General features: G+C 39.5%; 1 protein-coding gene across 3 annotated transcripts in view; it reads right to left on the bottom strand.

The window, feature by feature from the left end:
- Positions 1 to 19,864, bottom strand: part of LOC133251612 (teneurin-2-like) — a 427,154-nt gene that overhangs the window by 238,662 nt on the left and 168,628 nt on the right. Inside the window, exon 1 of one of the 3 annotated variants that reach the window (XM_061424275.1) lies at positions 15,140 to 15,373. The exons of the other annotated variants lie outside the window; for them this stretch is intronic. The gene's annotated coding sequence lies outside the window, so the exon portion shown is untranslated. Of the gene's footprint in view, positions 1 to 15,139; positions 15,374 to 19,864 lie in introns of those variants that run through there. 3 annotated transcript variants of the gene reach the window in all.

The following is a 19,864-nucleotide window of genomic DNA, read 5'->3' as shown; positions in this document are numbered from 1 at the left end:
GCAATAGAAAACAAGTTTTATTCCCTTCTCATCACAAAGATTTTATGACCCTCTCTAAGAATGTCCTTGAATATCAGGAAAATAATTGACCAGAGAGCAAGAACTGCAGCAGTCTGTCCATATTCATGATCCATTCTCTTAACTAAAATTGACAGATGTTTGCATTTTTTTAAAATGCTTGATTTAAACAATCTAAATAAGAAAACAATACATCAAGGTGTCTACGTAAACGTTGGCAGCCCAATGGCATTTTTAAAGAAATACATGAACCCACTGTGGGATCCTTAATGGACACAGAAGTCATGAAACCTCAATAAGAAATGTAATGCCAACCACAAGTTATCTAATATTTCAAAGATAACAACATCCTGTAATGTTATACAATAATTTTAAGGCAGATTGAACGTAGTCTTGCAATTTTCATGGGGGAAGAAAGTCTGCACATTTTTGTGATTTTTCTTTTTTGACACATTAATTGCTCTTCCATACACAAGGAGAACAAAAGCAGCAGCATGCCATATTTATTCAATGAAGGGGGAGCCACAGGGGTTGTGGAACATTCTTTCTCCAACACTAGCCAAATTATCTCAGTGCCCAACTTGTAAGAGGCTGCAATAATACTCGATCATTTCAGAGTGCTGGTAGGGTTATGCATCATTTTAACAGCACGATGGCAGATTGTGATCATCTTCATGTTATAGGAATCTAGAGATAAGTGGCAGGCATGGTGAGTCATTTTCATACATCCTCATTCTGCAAGGAATCTTAAAGAGATAGTCAGAAATTGTTCTTCAGGCATGGAATGCATATTAACTCCAAGTGTTAAGCAGACTTGTGTACACTTGGAGGGTCATTGGTGAAATGATCATGGCTTTTGGTGTCTACTTTAAAGCAAGGGAGTGTGTAATAACGAACACTGATGTGTGGGGTCTTACCTAGTAAAAATATATCTCAGAATAAGGAAAGTTACACGAAATGGACTAGAAGCTCCATTAGGGCAGGGATATGGTCAGTTGCATTGACTGATTTGTATATGCAGAGTGTGTCACAGTACTAGAAACTTATTGATGTCTAATAAAAATCATTTCAAGGAATGAACAGACAAGCAATGCCTATTCAATAAATGTTCCCCACGTGCATTACTGTTAGCAATGCTCATGTAAAATAGTCCCTGTCAATATGAGAGGCTGGATATTTGACCATGAAAATACATCTTAAAACATCAAGTTTTTTTTTTTTTAACTTGTCATCATAACGTATTTGTATGCACTGAACAGCAACTGCTTAACTACTTGAATAAAAAAGACATTCAGCATGTTTATGCCAATTCAACTGCCATCAACATCCGAATACCCACAAAAAATCATCATCAGAGATAATCGGTTCTTTTGGTAAAGGCACAAAGCAGTTTGGAAAAACTTAATTGAAAACTGGACACAACTGGATGATGATTGATGATGAATGCAATGGTGATGAATTAATTTATTTCTTAATGAGCAGGCTGAGATCCTTCATTTCCTCTAAGAGATTAGCATATTTAAATACAATATGTTATGTTTCTCTATAAGATCTAATCTTTTAAGCACTATGCCTTATTCAAAGAGTATTTTAATAAAAGAGAAAGGGATAAAAATAATTCTGTGTGCAACTAAAGCTATAGAAGCACTTGTTCTAGGAGAAGGTGTGTCTGTAAATATGCTATTTGAAATACAGGAATGTTATTCTTAGGACCTGTCAAGCCAATAAGTCAAAAAACCTCAAATTCATATGATCTACCATTAAAACTATCTCATGTCCTAATACTAATACCCTCTGTGGTGTGTTGTGCTGTGCTTAGTCGCTCTTGTCTGACTCTTTGCAACCCTGTGGACTATAACCGGCCAGGCTCCTCTGTCATGGAAATTCTCCAGGAAAGAATACCGGAGTGAGCTGCCATGCTCTCCTCCAGGATTTTATATCAAATCACATTTCATGTTTCTGTTCATCTCTTCTTTGTGTGGGCCTTTTTTCTTTTCTAAACTTTAATTTCTTTTAGGTTTAATTAGTTTCTTTTCTCTTCAGTGTCCTTTTGAGGTATCTTAAAAGCAGAGACGAGGAATTTGATTTAAAATTAGTGTGACCTAAGAGTTAGTAAAGGATAGCGGAGAAGAAAGGCGTCACTTCACTGGAATGGTATTGTTTGAGTCCGTTTTCAGGCTCGAGGTGGTCAAGCTGATCTCAGTTGATATTTATTTCGTTATCATCTGCCTTGGTAAATATAGATTTGAGCTGGATCATTCCCCTCATTCAATTATAAGCACTTTACAGGGAGAGCCCAAGTCTTCGACTTCATTTCCACTCCCAAGAGTCCTTGGTAAACTCTGTCCAGAGAAGCTCAGAAAGAAGGCTGCTCCCAAGCTGCAAAACCCTAAATTTATATTACACAGAAGCTACAGAAACAAAGGTTATCCACAGATCTCCCCAGGTCTGGATAGAAAAGAATATTGAAATAGAACTTTCCCCATGGATCTCATCAACTCACTTGGGGCACCAAGAGATCACCTGGGGCAATGTGAATTAACTCTTAGTTAATGGGATTTTTGACCAACCAGAACTTCTGTTGCTTTCCCACTCAAGATAGCAAAACTTTGATTGTGATGGTGGCATTCACAACAAGAAAGTTATCCCATATTGTCAGCTCCATAAATAATTGGGTCCCAGAAGGACTGGCAGAGAGCTTTGGTGATATATAGCTACCAAGTACACTGACAAATTGTGATCAGGCTGCCTTTGTTCGAAAAGCAGCCCGTCTCAATATAAACTCAGAATGGCAGGGGAATTGTGCAGCATAAAGCAGTCCAATAAATGAAGCTCCCATCTGTCACAGGGAGTTCCACCCTAGAACAGAGGTCACCAGATAATAATAATAATAATGAGAGCAATAATGTGAATAATGACATCATCATAATAATAGGTGAACACGCTGTAAAGAGTACAAGGGGTGCCCATTGTCAAACTCAGCCTCACTGAAGGGGAACTTTGACTGTCTTCCCACAAGATGGGCAAATCAAATTCAAATTCCTATTGTTCTCTGTAGGGGCAGAATCAGTCGTAGGGTTTTTAGTCCCACTGGCATCCTGTGAAACAAGGCAGCTGGGTGACAGGAAGAATTTGTCAGAAAACCATGAGTATACTTGACCCAATAGGGAAAAAGTACGGTGAGAAAATGCCCTAGTTTACTTACCATAGTATTAATAATAAACCCCCTACATGCATTAATACTTCCCTAACTATGACATCTACCAAAGAGACAAAAATAAAAATGAAACAAAAAATTAAAAAGAAACAAAAATTTTAAAAAGAGTAGCCATTTCTGCTGACTAATAATTTGGCCTGATTGGACTTGTTAAATGTTCTATTCCTTCCACATTTCCTTCCACAAGGTTGGATGGGGATTACATTTATGGAACACCTACCGTGTAAAGCCCACTGCTTTTTATACATACCTGTGGAGTTGGCAGTATTAGTCCCATTTTTTGGTTAAGAAACTCAGAGTTAATAACTTTCTCAAGGATACATGGGGAGCCACTGGCCAAGTTAGAATTCACACCCAGTCCAGCCCCCTTCAAAGTTTGCACCTTAAGGCTGACTATGCATCCCAAAGATATCCAGGTACAAATCCCCGGGACTGTGAATATGCCACCTTACATAGTAAAAGGGACTTTAAGTTAAAGATCTCAAAAGGGGAGATTATCATGGATTATGCAAGCAGACTCAATATCAAAGGGGTCCTTATAAGAGACAGGCAGAGGAAAACTTTAGAGAAGAATAAAGCTGGTGTGGAGGAAGCAGAGGTGGGAGTGATGTACTTAAGATGCAAGGAACATGGCCACACCTACAAGCTGAAGAACAAGGGAACAGATTCTTCCCTACGCTTCTGGAAGGAAAGAGCCCTGATGATACTTTGATTTTAGCTCAAAAAGGCTCATTTTGGACTTTCAACCTCCAAGACTATAAGATAATAAATATGTGCTGTTTTCATCTACCAGGCTTGCAATAATTTGTTACAGCAGCATTAGGAATCTAATACATTGACTCTTGTACAATATGGGCTTCAACCACACAGATTCACTTACGTACAGATTTTTTTCAGTGAATAATATCCAGTTGGCCTTCCATATCCACAGATGCAGAATCTGCAGATACCAAGAGCTGACTGTAATGCAGGAGTCCCCAACCTTTGGGATCTAATGCCTGGTGATCTGAAGTGGAACTGATGTAATAATAACAGAAATAAAGTACACAATAAATGTAATGAACTTTAATTGTCTGCAAACCATCCCCACTACCCTGGTCCTAGAAAAATTATCTTTCACAAAACCAATCCCTGGTGCCAAAAAAGTTGGGGATTTCAAGAGCTGCCCAGGAATGGGGTGGTGTGGGTGTGGAGGGTTCTGGAACCAACCAGCAGATACTTAGTGATGACCATATGCACCCAAAGAGGAGATGCTTTCTTCACTAATGACTGAGAACACAGGCTACTCTTATATTCAGAGACAAAAGTCACCTCTGACATTTTTATTTAACTGCTATTAATGACATAAAGCTTGGAGGAAGGGGCTAATCAACAACTTCCTCCCAAAGGTACAGAAAAGAAATGGGGTCCTAATGGATCCTGCTAATCTCTTGATCTATGGAAAGTGATTCGCCCCTGCTGGCTTAAAAAAAAAAAAATGCACAACTTGAGAGTCGTGAGTCAAATTTTATGTGGGGCAAAATGAGGACTATAGCCCAGCAGACAGCATATTAGAGAGCTCTGAGAAACTGCTCCAAAGAAGTAGGGGGGAATGCCAGTATATACGGAATTCTGGTGAAGGGGAAGTACATGCAATCAAGCACTTTTTTTTTCTTTTTGCAGGTTTTTGCTAGTCATGAGGAACAGATGTCACCATGAAGTGCTTTTCTAGATATGAGAAGATATAAGAATTGGGCTCATAAAATCGGCTCCTGAGAATATCTAACTATCTGAAGACCTGTTCTACCAGTTTTCCCCTCCAGCACAGAATTCCTCATTTCTTCTCTCCACCCTGAACTCCTTTCAGGGGTGTTGAAAATCAGCAGCTGCAGCAGCACATGAATTAATCCGTATAGATGGAGATGGCAAGGGCCAATGGCAGGTGCCGATGTGTAGCTAATACCCTCCTGAGAATGTGAACTGTTTAGTGAATCGTGGCCAGCACCCAACACTACCCAGAGAAGCCAAACAAGAATTTCAAAGAAACCTTTGACCTTTTTCAGGTTTAGCTTATTGGGAACTGTAACTCAAGAAAATGAAGTGGCCCTAGACAAAGCAGCTGGGTTTCCTTCTGCAACAAGAGTTTACCTAATTGGAGGTCATCAAACAGCCAGAATGTGTATACCGTGTTTCTGAATCACTCGCCACCTGTAGCGTGGAATAGTCCCCCTTGGAGTCCTACTAGTAGGAAGGGTACATGAACACCATTAAAGAGCAAGGAGACCTCCTTCCAGGAGCTCACACACAAACGCGAGCTGCTGCCAATACCCGTGTAGTCACTGGCATTTAAAATATTTTTTTCAAAATTAAAAATATTTAATGAGATGTTTACGTCACACCCATTTGGGGAAACTAAGCTTTTATTTTAAGTCTGAATAATACAGCTGCTTGGGTTTTAAAAATCCCCTCATTTCAATGTGAATACAGCACAGCTGCCTTGACGAGCCATCACAGAAGAGTGGCAGCACCATGGGTCCAAAGTTGGGACACGGAATGACGCTCCATTGGCCATGGCTTCATTTAAAAAATAACGCCAGGTTGCCAGGATCGCATTGGTTCACACAGGTGTCAGTCAATGACGGATCATGTATAAGCCTGGCAGAGCAGAGTGTTGTGCTGAATGTGGTGTGCGGCATATACATGTGGATATATTTAGTTCTCCTAAAAGCAAAGTGGTCATCCATCCTCGTGCGGCTCTGGAGGAATCGGCTTAGTTAGCATCAGCTGCACAATTTGCTCGTGCATGATATATAGCTCCGATCATCTGACATTTTGTTCTAAAAACTATTTTCAAAATGTCAGCAAGTCTCCAGACTTCAACTCGGTGGTTAAGGCCTACTCAAAATCTGCTACCAGCAACCACTTTGTGGTTGGTGTGTGTCTGTATGAGTTTTTTTTTTTTTTTTTCCTTTTCAGTGAATATTTATACGGGAAAGGGTTCACTCATAAGATACCAAAAGAAGTGAAAAAAGTCTTATAAATGTACAATATATAAGACACTGATTTCCATCTCTAGAAACATCATTCACAAAAGAAAAATCAGATTGAAGGAAATTATAATAAAGGAGATAAAATATAGGCATTCTAACAAATGATGGTAATGTACAGAAAACCCATGAACAATCTCTCCACTAAGGTTAATTTTGAATTATAGGTAAAGGCAAATGCAATTAAGAAAATCCATAAATCATGTTTCTCTTTGCACATTATTGTCAAGCAAACCATTTCATAGCTATTGTATCAATTATACCTATCCACAGTTGCATCCAAGCCTTGTAATGCTCATTGGTAAATAAAAGTTTGTTCCAGTGCCTATGAGGACAACAACACTGTACTAATTTGGATCACCCTGTCCTCATTCACAATGTGAGGTTAGTTGAGGCAGATAACCAACGTTTACTACAACAAGGACACCAGTAGTGTGAATAATACTTAAGGGAACTTGTTTCTGGGCTTCTGTCACATGACTGATAAAGCTTACACTTGACCTTACATGTTGTAGTGACAAAGAGCAGGTATCTGAGCCACTGTAGGTCTCAACTCCCCCAAGGATGCCTCAGGGCTCCTCTGATTCCCTTCCCTTCTCTTCTGTAGGATTTAACGTGGGTGTGGGCCACTCAGATTTGCTAGCTTAAAAACGTGGATACAAGTTAAGAACAAGCCACTTAGAAAATGCCAGGATCTTAAGCAAAGTAGAGCCACAGTTGTCAGGATGGTGGGTGATAAGTCCTAAAGACTTGGAAAGCATGAATGTGGAAAGGGAAGAGCCATTATCATAACATAGCAGTTAAAATATCCATAGAGAGGGCTCTATCTCGGGGTAGGAGTGACAGCTTGGTGAGCAAGGCTTCAAGAGTCCTTCCCCCTAAACAACCTAACAAGCTTAGAATGTATGGAAAAAATCTTGGAGACACACACATTTATACATCCATAGCAACATCCTTACAGGGAGTTCAGTTTTTAACACTCATGGATTTCAGATGGGTTTGTATGTAAGGAACTGTAGGCAATGTTAATACCGCTTCATTTTTTTCCCCCAGTTTGCCACTTCATGAAGATATTTTAACTACTTGTCATTGATCATGATTACACACAAGTGACTACTTCTCATTAAAAACTTGGCACTAATACACAAATAATTATTGACACAATTAAGCTTTGACACCGTGCCCATCAAATTCCTTTTGTCCTCACCATGTATCAGTCCTGCATTATTCTTATTAAAAAAGAGAAAATTATCTGTTTTAATAAGAGTTGAACTCTCTTAAGTTTGTTCACAGTATAAATATAAGGAAATGCTGAATTACTAAAAATAGCCAGTGCTGTATCCATTATATTATTAGCATTCATAAAGGGGAAATGAAAAAGCAATGTTCAGATACTGAAGGACAGGCATCTAAAGCAATAAAAAAAGAGAATAATTCAGCATGAGAGTCCCCAAAAAAGAGAAGTCAGTCATTACCAATGCCTGCAAATGCATCGTGGTGATGGTTATTTAAACAATCTATATGTCTGTATGAGCACATAACTGAATACATTATCCACAAAATGTTTAATTTCATTTCCCAATTTCTTAAATTTGACAGAGTTATATGTTTGCCAATATAGTCAGTGCATAATTACTCTGGTCAGTATGAATATTTAACAAATGTTCAAAGAAGGATAGCCACTTTTCTTTCTGAAATAAAAAATGGTGCAAAAAATTTTAAAGCCCCATGCAATACTTCCCATCAGAAAGATAATGCCATTACTCCCTTCCAAATATAGTTTAGGCCACATCTGCTACAAGAGAGCTTGAAATATTATCATAGAAATGTTTGGATAATTAGCAATTAATTTCCATTGACTAAGATACAATAAAAATAGAGCTGCGTGTGCATGCAGCAAATCGCAGTATGTGGTCTCCTTTCCTTCCTGATCACACTTCCACGGGGGGAAAATCTGGCTGATACATATTCCAAAGGCAGCCTGAATCAACTGAATAGAAAAAAAAAAAAAAAAAAAAACCTACAAACTATGTTACATAGAAAGTGAAGGAGGCAGAAAGCAGAACAGAAGGCCCAATGTAAAATGGGAAGGGAGACCGCTGCCAAGTTGTATACCACAATCTTGCCCCCATGCCCTCCACAGTTCACCTGATTTTATTTGTAGGTCCAGAAAAGAGCTTGCATGCTAATTTTAAGTGCTTGTCTTTATTCTCTATTAAGCCCCTGATAATAAGCATTTTCTTTTTCTTCTCTTTTGGCCATGCCATGTGGCATTTGCGATGTTAGTTTCCTAGCCAGGGATCAAACCCTCGTCCCGTGCAGTATGAAGCACAGTGTCTTAACCAGAAGATGAAGAATTCCCATTGCCCATATATACCATTCTTCCAGATATCTTGGAAGAGGGCATGGCAAGCCAATCCGATATTCTTGCTTGGAGAATCCCATGGACAGAGGAGCCTGGTGGGCTACAGTTCACAGCGTTGCAGAGAGCTGGCCACAACTGAAGCAACTGAGCATGCAAACACCCTTCTCCCATCTGTTGTCACTCTGCCGTGTAGTCATTGGATTCCTAAAGAATCTGAAAGCAGAGTCTGGGACAGTAGTTCTGACTTACAGTAACTTGATAGCATTTCTGTCATCATATACTGGACAACCCTCACCCTATATGATTCTACAAAAGACTTTTTTCTTATTATAAGTCTCTGAAATATTCTCCAGAAACTTTATTCAGTGCTATATGTCTCAGGTGAAATCTGAGAATCTATGAACATGAAATATTTAATTCCAGCTTCTAAAAACATAAACCTACATAAGGGAACCATGGTTGGAAGGGAGAAGAATAAGCTGAAGAGTGAAGAAGACAAACATTGACTCAATCGATAGTAGTAATCAGATATTGTGTAGTAGTGTTTGTGGAATTTCAAATAAGTATTGGAATTAGCATTGCATTCAATTTGGAATTTTGCCACTTTTTAGCTGAGAAACTTGAAGCAAATCATTCGACCTCTGTAAAAATAAGACTCATCATCTGGAGAAAAGAGAGTACAATCCATCTCATGACACTTCTGCCAGAATGAAGTGTAAAAATATACGTTAAAGTGACTAGAGCAGCATGGAACTAATAATAGCAACAGAGAACCAACCATTATGAAAGTGACTAAGGGCTGTAAGGTCCTTAAGCCCCTGGTTTTGACTTTTCAAACTTATTTACATTTCCCTTGTCCTAAATCATCTTGTTTTCAAATTTACACTTCTGTTGTGTATTTTCCTTTTTTCAGCTGCCTTAAATCTTCTGTAGAATTTGTAAGGGATAGATAAGTTACACATACATGAATTATATAGAGCATTGCAATAAAATTTTCTGTATGGCAAAATAATCTACTACCATGAGTTGGTGATTGACTTTAACTCAGGGAAAAGTGTTTCTCATATAAAAATATATATGTCAAAAGCCTCCCAGAATTTATTTTACCAAGATCATTACATAAAAACAAAAAAGGGCATATGTCCAGATATCTGCTTATGAATTTTGTTTGAAGTTCAGAGTTTCATGCCCTAAACTCCTTCTGACTTTTGGTTATACGCCCAATATGCAAATCTATGTATGATACAATTTGACTGTATACAGATCATAAAAAATACCCAGATTTTCACATACATATAACATATTCTCTGACACCTTCATTTACAACAATGACAACAGAAAAAAAATCCATTTTAATTCTCATTGTCTTCCTCTGTGTATCAGTTGAAGAAATGTTGACACTTAAAGCCAGATTGCATAAAGCAGAAGTGATAGGAAAAGATATATGCAAAACAGATCACTGAAATTTGGCCATACAAGTATAGTTATAGATGGAAAAACTGAGGCTCAGTGAAGTTCAATGCCTTGCTGGAGATCAAAGTTTCTAAGTGACAGCCTGAATTTATAAGACATCGGTCTACTACTCTTTCAAGGTTTTTAGAACCAACTGCATTGCCTCTATCACAGCTAAATGTTCAGCTTTTCCCAGGAAGTCACTGAATTTCCTGTCCATGACTACAGTTATAGGTCACTCATAGGCTTCCTTAAGAAACTTTCTCTGAGCCAATTTAAAAAAAAAAGTTCATGAAATGTTTCTCAGTATATTTTAAGTTCTTTATCTTGCACTTAGAAAAGCAAGATAGGCCATTTTACTGACAGCTAGATATCTCTTTGATTCTTTTTTTAGGTAAACATTTCTCTGATTCTTTTCTAAATCTCTGAAACCAAACCTTAGAGATCAGAGCAGACAGTAACAGGGCTGACTCCTCGGCTGCTTCCCTATGCCTAACGTTCAAGCAACGTTGGCTAAATCACTTCGTAATCTTACCCGTGAAGTAGTTATGCCAGAATTAATAATATAAATATTTTAAGCAGCTAAATAGATAGATTTTTATTTTCTTGATTCCTACCCTTAGAAAAAGGATTAGATGAGTTTTATGGTCAGTTGGCTCTCCCATCAAGAAAGCAATGGTGTCAAATTTTGAAATGTGAAAATGGCTGATTGATCTTTAATGAAAGATTCTAATTTATAAGTTTCTTTGAAAACACATGACTAGTTTCTGTTAATAGCCTAAATGATCACGGTTCCACCAATTAAAGTGCAGTAGCCGGTACAGCTCACATCAAGAAACAAATACTTATCACTAGCAGCTATAAATCTGGACTCGGACAGGAGTCACAATTCTTTCCCATTTTCCCTACTCTAGATTCGTTCTAAACTAGGTTAAGATCATTTAGTGTGGTTATACAAAAGTGGCATGGCTTCAACCAACTCTCAAACTACATCAGTAGTAGAATATTGGCACATCTAAGGCAAATCTTGAATTCAGAACCTGAACATGGTTTTCACCAGTGCTCCCCAAGTGTGCTACATGAGAGCCAGAAAAACACTTATCTTTTTTTTACCATAGTTTTGTACTTATGAATTCAACTTTTATCATGGCAACTGATATTAGTCTTCTACTTACAGTGCTGATAGAATATTTCCTTTTAAAATGGAATCCAACTTTAGTAAAGATATTAAGTAATGGTGAAAAGGGTAGAGATGAGACCAAGTTTAAAACAGAAGACAGAGGAGGTCAGTGCTATGGACTGAACTGTCTTCCCCCCAAATTCCATGTGTTAAAGCCTTTACCCCAGTGTGATGGTATTGGGAAATGGGCCTTTGGGAAGTAATTAGGGTTAAATGAGCTCATGGGGGTATGATCCTCAAGATGGGATTGAGCTTCCCAGGTGACGCCAATAGTAAAGAACCTGAGTGCCAATGCAGGAAACATAAGAGATTGGGTTCAATCCCTGGGCCAGGAAGATCCCCTGGAGAAGGGCATGGCAACCTACTCTGGTATTCTTGCCTAGAGAATCCCATGGGCAGCAGAGCCTGACTGGCTAGAGTCCATGGGGTCACAAAGAGTTGGACACGACTGAAGTGACTGAGCACAAGCCTAAGAAGAGGAAGAGAGAGGCATATGTTTGCCATATGAGGAAACAGTGAGAAGGTAGCCATCTATAAATCAGAAAAAGGGCCCTCATCAAGAACCAGATCAGTTTGCACCTTGGTCCTGGAATTTCTAGCTTTCAAAACTGTGAGAAACAGGTGTCTGTTGTTTAATCCCCCCAGTCTACAGTGTTTTGTTGTAGCAGGCTGAGAAGACTACTGTAGTCAGAGATTTTAGAAAAACATATAAAATATCTACACCCTGAGATGAAAGGCAAATCAGAGGAAGAGAACTTCTGTCCACCATGAGAGTGAGGTGAGCCACGAATTCAATTGGAATTTGATCAGATGGAAGGACCCTCTAAGGCTGCTTTGAGTATGTACCGCTCTTGCCCATCTTAGAAGCAGAACTCCTTCTTCATTCTAATGATGTCACAGTGAAAAAACAAGAAGTAAATGAAGAAGAAATAGGAGAGAGAGAAAAATGTGATCTAATTAGCTCAATCACAAAGGCAGATAGGGAGAAATTTGGACAAGTACAAGCGAACATGATTACAAGGATTTAACATAGCTGGAGCCCTGAGAGTTTCTGAACACTGTGTTCCCCTGTTGCTTCCTCCACTGGTTTATTCACAGTCAGCACCAATAACCCAATGCAGTGGCACTTCCACTGCTTCCCATACATTCTATCAGCGTCAACATCTGTGGGGGACTTGCAACTGAAAAGTGGTGGGACTCACTGTCCCGAGGACCCAGGCTGGAGACAACCAACAGCAGTAATGTATTTTTTAGCTCAACCAGTGAGGCTCAGACCATAGTGAGGAGGAAGGAGATAGAACCACAGATGAAAAAATAATAGCCCTCTGAGAAGGGTAGGATGGGGTGGGAGGTGGGAAGGAGGTTCAAGAGGGAGGGGACATATGTATACCTATGGCTGATTCATGTTGCTATATGGCAGAAACCAACACAATATTGTAAAGCAATTATCCTCCTATTAAAAATAAATTTTAAAAAATTAGCCCAATAGAGTTGATATTCCAACATGGGAAATAGCTAAAGAGATACAAAAAGGACTGAACTGAGAAAATACTGGTGTAATGGCAAGATTTTTAAATGCAAAATAGAAGTAATAAATACATTTAAAGGTTAATCCCCTCCCTCATTAAATATAGAGCTTAGAAGTTATCCATATTTGTGTAATACATTAATGAGTGGGGTGGAATAAGGAGTTGGATGCTACTTTGTTACCTGTCTCATTAAAATGGAAAATCCATGTGTACTAATGTACTACTGCAAATAAAATCCACTTCTTTACCTTGCTTTTGACACAGCTCTCAATGAATCAGGATAAATAACCAAGTTCATTATATGTTTCTACAAGAATTGTCAAAATATGAAGAAATAATAAAAACCAAGGATATGGAGGTTTTTTGTTTTTTTTTTAAAGAACTTGGATAAATGAGAACACAATTTTCTATTTATTGGCAAACACTTGCTTTCAGTAGACCTATAATTCTATGCTAAATGTAAGGAATTCTGTTAATAGCTTTAAAATGTACAGAGCTCCAATTCCCTTAAAGGTGAAGTGTCATACTGCAATTACTTGATGAAATAAAATCATCGTAGACCGTTCCTGTTTTAGAAGTGCTAGGAAAACCAGGATCAGATGTGACAGTCATAGAATGAGATTAATAAATAACAACAATAATAAAAACTCAGCTCTAAACCACAGAAAACCAATTTTGAAACAATTACAGGCAACTATTATGGTGTGCCTCTAAACAGTTTAAGCTAAATTCCCTCAGCACAGCTCTGATGACGATAATGTGCACTGTGTATGCAGTTCACTGCACATACTTGAAAATGTACTCTGCTGTATTTTGTATTAATGGATAAGGCTACTGGCTTAATATACCATCCTTAACAATAGAATTGTTCACAAGTGTGAGGATACAACAATGTTTCCTTTGTGGCTTCACATCCAGAAGAGGGGTAATTTATTGTGTGGGTGTTTTAAAGTTTTTACTAAGACCTCTGTGGCTAGAGTTAAACCAGGATACTTAAACTGCAGCCTGGAGTCAGGAGGGAAACTATGCACCAAGAGATATGAATTTCCTTAGCCAAGATGGTGATGGTGCTCGTCAACAAAACATGTGTTTATCCAATAAAACAGTAGGAAAAATGGATCAGAGAAAGCTGAATAATGCTAGGTCGCAGCTCTGGATAAAGGAAATATGCGAACTCAGCCAGGTCAGGTTCAGAATCCAATCCCACTCTGCCTAGGCTTTTCATAAACTCTCCACTTGCTGGGGGGAAATTAACATTCATGACCAGCTCTCATAAAAATAAAAGAAGAACTAGAATATTGCAAGTGTATGTTGTAAAAATCTACTGCTAAGAATGAACGCTATGAACAATCACCTACTTAGAAAAGTCATTCACCTCCACTAATTTTTATCTTTTTTCCTTTTAGTGTTTTATTGGAGTTTACACACATATGCCAAGAAAAATCAAAATTCATTATATAAAGTGATGTTACCAAGATAATAGTGAAAAAGCTGTCCAATATCTGGCTATTAATGAGTCTTTGACTGCACCAACTGACAGTTTCTTTTTAAGTTTCATATTAAAATCTTTCTGCTGTTAAAGCAATTATTTTTTTCCAAATCAATAACCATTTCTTCTCTTGACTTTCAGGAGTCCCGATTTTGCTGTTATTGTTTATTTTGAAACATGCTATTTAAATACTAGTTGTCACTGTTTTTTGTTAAATAGCAGTATTCTGACTGGTAACTCTTCTATGGGTAAATATTCTGAAAACCATGTTTCCTTGGAGGACCATGAGTTTCTACCTCTGTAGTGAATATTCTTGAAAGATTTTGGAAATTCTGAAGTAGATGTCACAATAAAAATTTTTTTTTGGAAATAAAAAAAAAGATCTTTGGATTAAATTTGGTGTTTACTGGATTTGTGGCCTTAGGAAACTAATTTCTGAGCCTCATTTCTCACATTTGAAAAACATGAATAATAGCAGAAAGGGAATGACTAGTCAGTCAGATTTTTTATTTCTTTATTTCTCAATTTGAGTGTCTTTAAACAAGGCACCCACCCTCAATACCCTGCACTTACAGTAATTAACACAACTATACACCTTTTCTACCTACCTAGATTCCACAGGTATTCGGCTTTCAACTTATGGCACCAAGGCCTGCTTCATAGAATGGGACTTCTATTCTACCCCATCCCACTCCATTCTATTCCACTGAATTCCACTCCTCCCCACCCTAACCCACTCTACTCTACCTTAGACTCTCATCTAGTCCATGGAGGGGTCAGATGATCAACCAGACATACATAAACTTCCATGGGACTGGAGTAAGCACTGCCTCTCTGCAAACAAAATCCCATGGCAGACATACCTCACTCAGAGAGCATCCCCAGCAGAGTCCTGCGTGCACAGCCGTGTGTCATGGCTGGACCACAAAAGTAGGTGGACAAGGAGGCTGCATCTGCCTCAGCTCTGACCTCCAGTTCTCCCCCTTCCGTTAGGAAAGTGTTGTCTTAGCCACTTTGTCCTTAGCTTTTTATGGTCTTTCTCCCATACCGCCTTCCTCCTTTATTCTTCCCTTCCCACTGGCTGGCCCTCCCATTCGACACTGTGCTGCGTGTCTGCCTCCTTGGTCACATGCCTCTCTGATGACTGTCTCTCTCTCATTCTGAATCCCTCTCCTTGCTTTTCAAAATGCTAACATTGCCAAGTTCATATTGGTGCTTTAATAAAGGTTTCATGTGACATGCTCAGTGTCCTTGGAGAGCTTCCAGACTTTTTCACTGAATTTACCCTAGGCAGAGAGAAATGAACATATACCCCTGAGGGACCTGGGGGCTTAGCCCAAAGCAGCCCAAAGTAAGCCTGAAAGAGCTTTAAAGTATTGTGCTTTGTTTTAAAAATTCATAGGGATTTTTATATTCTGTTCTATAAATATCTCTGTATTTGTGCTACTATTAAAATAATATTTTCCCCAAATTGTTCAGTAAAATTGATGCTCCTGGAAGATGTGTCATGTTAATCCTGTGATATTTTGTGTATCTTGTTATTCTATCATCTACCCTCCAGGAGTTCATGTACCTAATGCAGGTTGGGGGAGAACTTCTCCTATTTCCTCTCCTGTGACTGGATCTATTAGCATAACATGCCTGGTCAACCTAGACACCCCCCTCAATTTTTCCCAGGGGAAGGAGACGGGACTTAATCTGCTCGGCAAACTTAAAAGGAAAAACTGCTCAGCCAAAGCCCAGTCTCTCGCTGCCCCCTCCCCAACCCCTGCTCTTGGAGCCAGTTTCCCATGAGATGCACCAATACTACCCTGTTCCTCCAGATCATAACTTTTGGAAGGATCTGTCCATACTTTTGGTACAGTGCTAGAGGTTAGGGCAGGGTTTTTTCTCCAGGAAGGGGCCTTCTGGGGTGCATTTCTATGGGGTTCCAAATTCTAGCAGAGCATGTTTTTCCATTTTTGATTATGAATATAAGTGTCATTAGTCAACACAGTAAAATTTCACCTCATCTTCTTCATCCTCTTTTTATTTCTCTACTGGTTCAGAACTCTGAACTGCTGCTGATCCATGCTCCTCTGGAGTGTCTTAATAACTAAGATGGAGTCCCCTAAGGAAGCAGCTGGCTTGTTAGTAAGCCTCCCCCACATCTAGAGTGGGATTCCTACGTGGCATCAGTGGTAAAGAATCTGCCTGCCAATACTTGAGATGCAAGAGCTGTGGGTTCAATTCCTGGGTTGGGAAGATTACCTGGAGTAAGAAATGGCAACTCACTCTAGTATTCTTGCCTGGAAAATTCCTTGGACAGAGGAACCTGGTGGGCTACAGTCCATGGGGTGGCAAAGAGTCAGACATGACTGACTCATGAGTGACTAAGCATGCACACTTGCCCTCGTACCCTTGTGTCTGGTTCTGGGTTCTCAGGTCCCAGTTCTTTGACACAGCTAAGGCAGGTGACCAGGAGGAGCCCCAGTGGTGTCTGAGATGAATCCCCAAATCTGAGCTGTATGCTGTTACCAAGGTGTTAATTCACAAGCCCTCAATCAGGAGTGTCAGCACTGAACAGGTAAGAGGTAAAATGCCCCATCCAGCAGTCAGGAAAAACATATCCCGAAGCCTGGCACATATTAAATATTTCAATAAATGCCCTCCCTTCACCTTCTCTTACCTGATTTGAGCTTCTGTGTCCCTAAGGGAAATATATCATTGATGTATTATATAGAAAACTATGTTTTCAAGAAGAAATCAACATGTTCCTCACATGGTAAGAAAATTCCCAGGTCTCCAACCCATCAGAGAATGTGTTAACCTCACCATGATAAGATACTGCTCAGCCAGAGAGCATTGCATTTTCTGCCATTTTCACAGAAAATATTCTACAGTGATTTGATGACAGGCTACAAAACTACATGTAGACATGGTCAGAGTTCAAGTTCTGCTTAATTACAGGCTGTCAGTTACCAAGTGGGAAGTTCAAAATGCAACAGTTAACCAACATGCATGCTAACCTCTTCCACCAGAAGAAAAAACATTTTTTAAACAGCATTTAACATTTGCTACAAAGCCCTGGAAAGAAGCCAGAGGAAAAGAAACAATTAAAAGATCGTTTCAAGTGACAAATTTACTTGTCTGAGCAAACAGAAGGATGGGACTAGCATTTGGAATGTGTGAGTATCCCAAGGTGGTTGGCAGTAAAAACTCACCACAGAGAGAACTGACTGAATCCTTGTCACCACGTGGATGGTAGTGGAGGGCAGCCAGTGTGAGAGGAAACCAGCGCCTGGGTGTGGTCCCACATGTTTAACCCCAGCAGTGCTGGCAGGCTACAGGCAGAGCTTTTCAGACTGGACAAGCAAACAGGAACTTCCGGTGACATTTGTCTTGAGTATACGGACTCAAAGGCCATATTGCTTTGGGTTCACATGGGGTCTTGTGAATACCTGAATGTGGCCATGTCTCAACACATCATCCATAAATTAAGCATTGTAACAGTATCTACCGGAGAAGGCAATGGCACCCCATTCCAATACTTTTGCCTGGAAAATCCCATGGATGGAGGAACCTGGCAGGCTGCAGTCCATGGGGTCGCTAGAGTCAGACACGACTGAGCAACTTCCCTTTCACTTTTCACTTTCATGCATTGGAGAAGGAAATGGCAACCCACTCCAGTGTTCTTGCCTGGAGAATCCCAGGGACGGGGGAGCCTGGTGGGCTGTCTATGGGGTCGCACAGAGTCGGACACGACTGAAGTGACTTAGCAGCAGCAGCAGCAACAACAGTATCTATTTCATGCTGAGTAGATACTGTTCTCCTGAGTAGATACTGTTCTGAGGATTGCATGGCTTCACAAATATAAAAGCACTTAGACCCAGGCTGGACGTGTATGTGTTCACTACTATCATTTATGTCTATCCAAACTGAAAGGCTTAGGAAATCTTTCCTGAATGGCATATCTGCATATTATAAAAGAACACACACCTACTGATCTATATTTCTATTTTTGTATAAATCCATTAAAATTCCTATGTCATTCTTTTCATGGGCCTACTGTTTGTACATTGGGTTCAGATAACTCAAATGTTAGTTATGTCCAAGCCATCTAATTGAGTTTATACTGTTATACTTGTGAATGAAAAATACTGCCTGCCATATCACTAAATAAGGCTTTTGCCACCATCAAGTCATCACATTACAGCTGCCCCATCAGTGAACCCTGAGGGAACTCAGGAGAGAGGCAGGTTCTTGACACCCCACCCCCATCTAGCGGTCAGCCACCACAGCCATCTCTGATGGTGCACCCTGAGGAGACTTAGGATGAGAGTGTATAGGACACCAGCCCCAGAGAGCTGAGGTGCATGTCAAAGGAATGATTTCAATGAGACCAGGCTTTGCATCTTCCCACACACAGAAAAGTGCTAAATTCCTTAACTTGAGATATCTGGTTTTCCTTAATCAACAGTAATCTTTTGATGTTCCAACTACCTGGTCTTTGTTGCAAAATCTCCCATATACCATGGGTCCCCCCTTGCCTCTTCAGTGCAGTCCCTCAGAGTTACCTGAGATGTTGAGTCTTAGGCCTAAATCCTCAGTTTTGTCCACTGAATAAAACATAACAATCAATTTTTAGGTTGTGCATTTTTTTCAGTCGACATATCCTTGAAAGATAAATGTTTATAGCAAAATGCAATAATAGGCATGGAATCTTACATGCTAGAAAATTCTACAGTCCCAGATCCTTCCTTTTATTTCCCATATTTCAATTAATTCTTAACTTCCAGATCCCCAAGTATGACATATTATGGAGTATAATTATTAACCAAGCCCTTCATCCCTGGTCATTACCTTTCATGAACTCCAAGCACATTAAAACCTGCACTGGATTATTTACTTGGTGATAAATACTAGACAACATATAACCAAAGGCTTCTTTGGGTGTGGTCAACTTTTCCTACCAAACTATTCTGTAAACTCTTTGTAGATAAAGAACAAAATCACATATCTTTGTGTCCATGACATAGCCTGAGCCCATTAATCACTGACACTTCATCACAGCTAACCCACATGGCTCTGTGTCTTGCATACTTTCTATATTTCAAGCACTGTACTAAGTATTTTGGGCTTCCCTGGTGGCTCAGAGGTTAAAGCATCTGCCTGGACTTCGGGAGACCCAAGTTCGATCCCTGGATCGGGAAGATCCCCTGGAGAAGGAAATGGCAACCCACTCCAGTAGTCTTGCCTGGAGAATCCCATGGAGGGAGGAGCCTGGTGGGCTACAGTCCATGCGGTTGCAAAGAGTCAGTATTTTACATGCATCACCTAATTTAATATCCATAATAATTTAGTATTCCCTTTTTACAGATAAGAAAACCAACACTTAGAATACTAAAGTACAAGACTGGTGGCAAAGTTCACTTTCACCCTAGAATGCTCAGTATTTGAAACTGGTCAATTTAGAGATTGTCTCCATCACGATTCTCCTTCCAGTAGCATCTCCAACTCATTCTCATGCTATTGCTTAATTTGGGGTGTTTCTTATTTTGCTTGCATTTTAATGGTAGCTTTCTAACTACACTCTCTGTGTCTCATAT

Source organism: Bos javanicus, chromosome 7 (genome assembly GCF_032452875.1).
Source record: "Bos javanicus breed banteng chromosome 7, ARS-OSU_banteng_1.0, whole genome shotgun sequence".
Lineage (NCBI taxonomy): Eukaryota > Metazoa > Chordata > Mammalia > Artiodactyla > Bovidae > Bos > Bos javanicus.
Note: the sequence above shows the minus strand (reverse complement) of the source record. Positions and strands in the feature narration are given on the sequence as shown.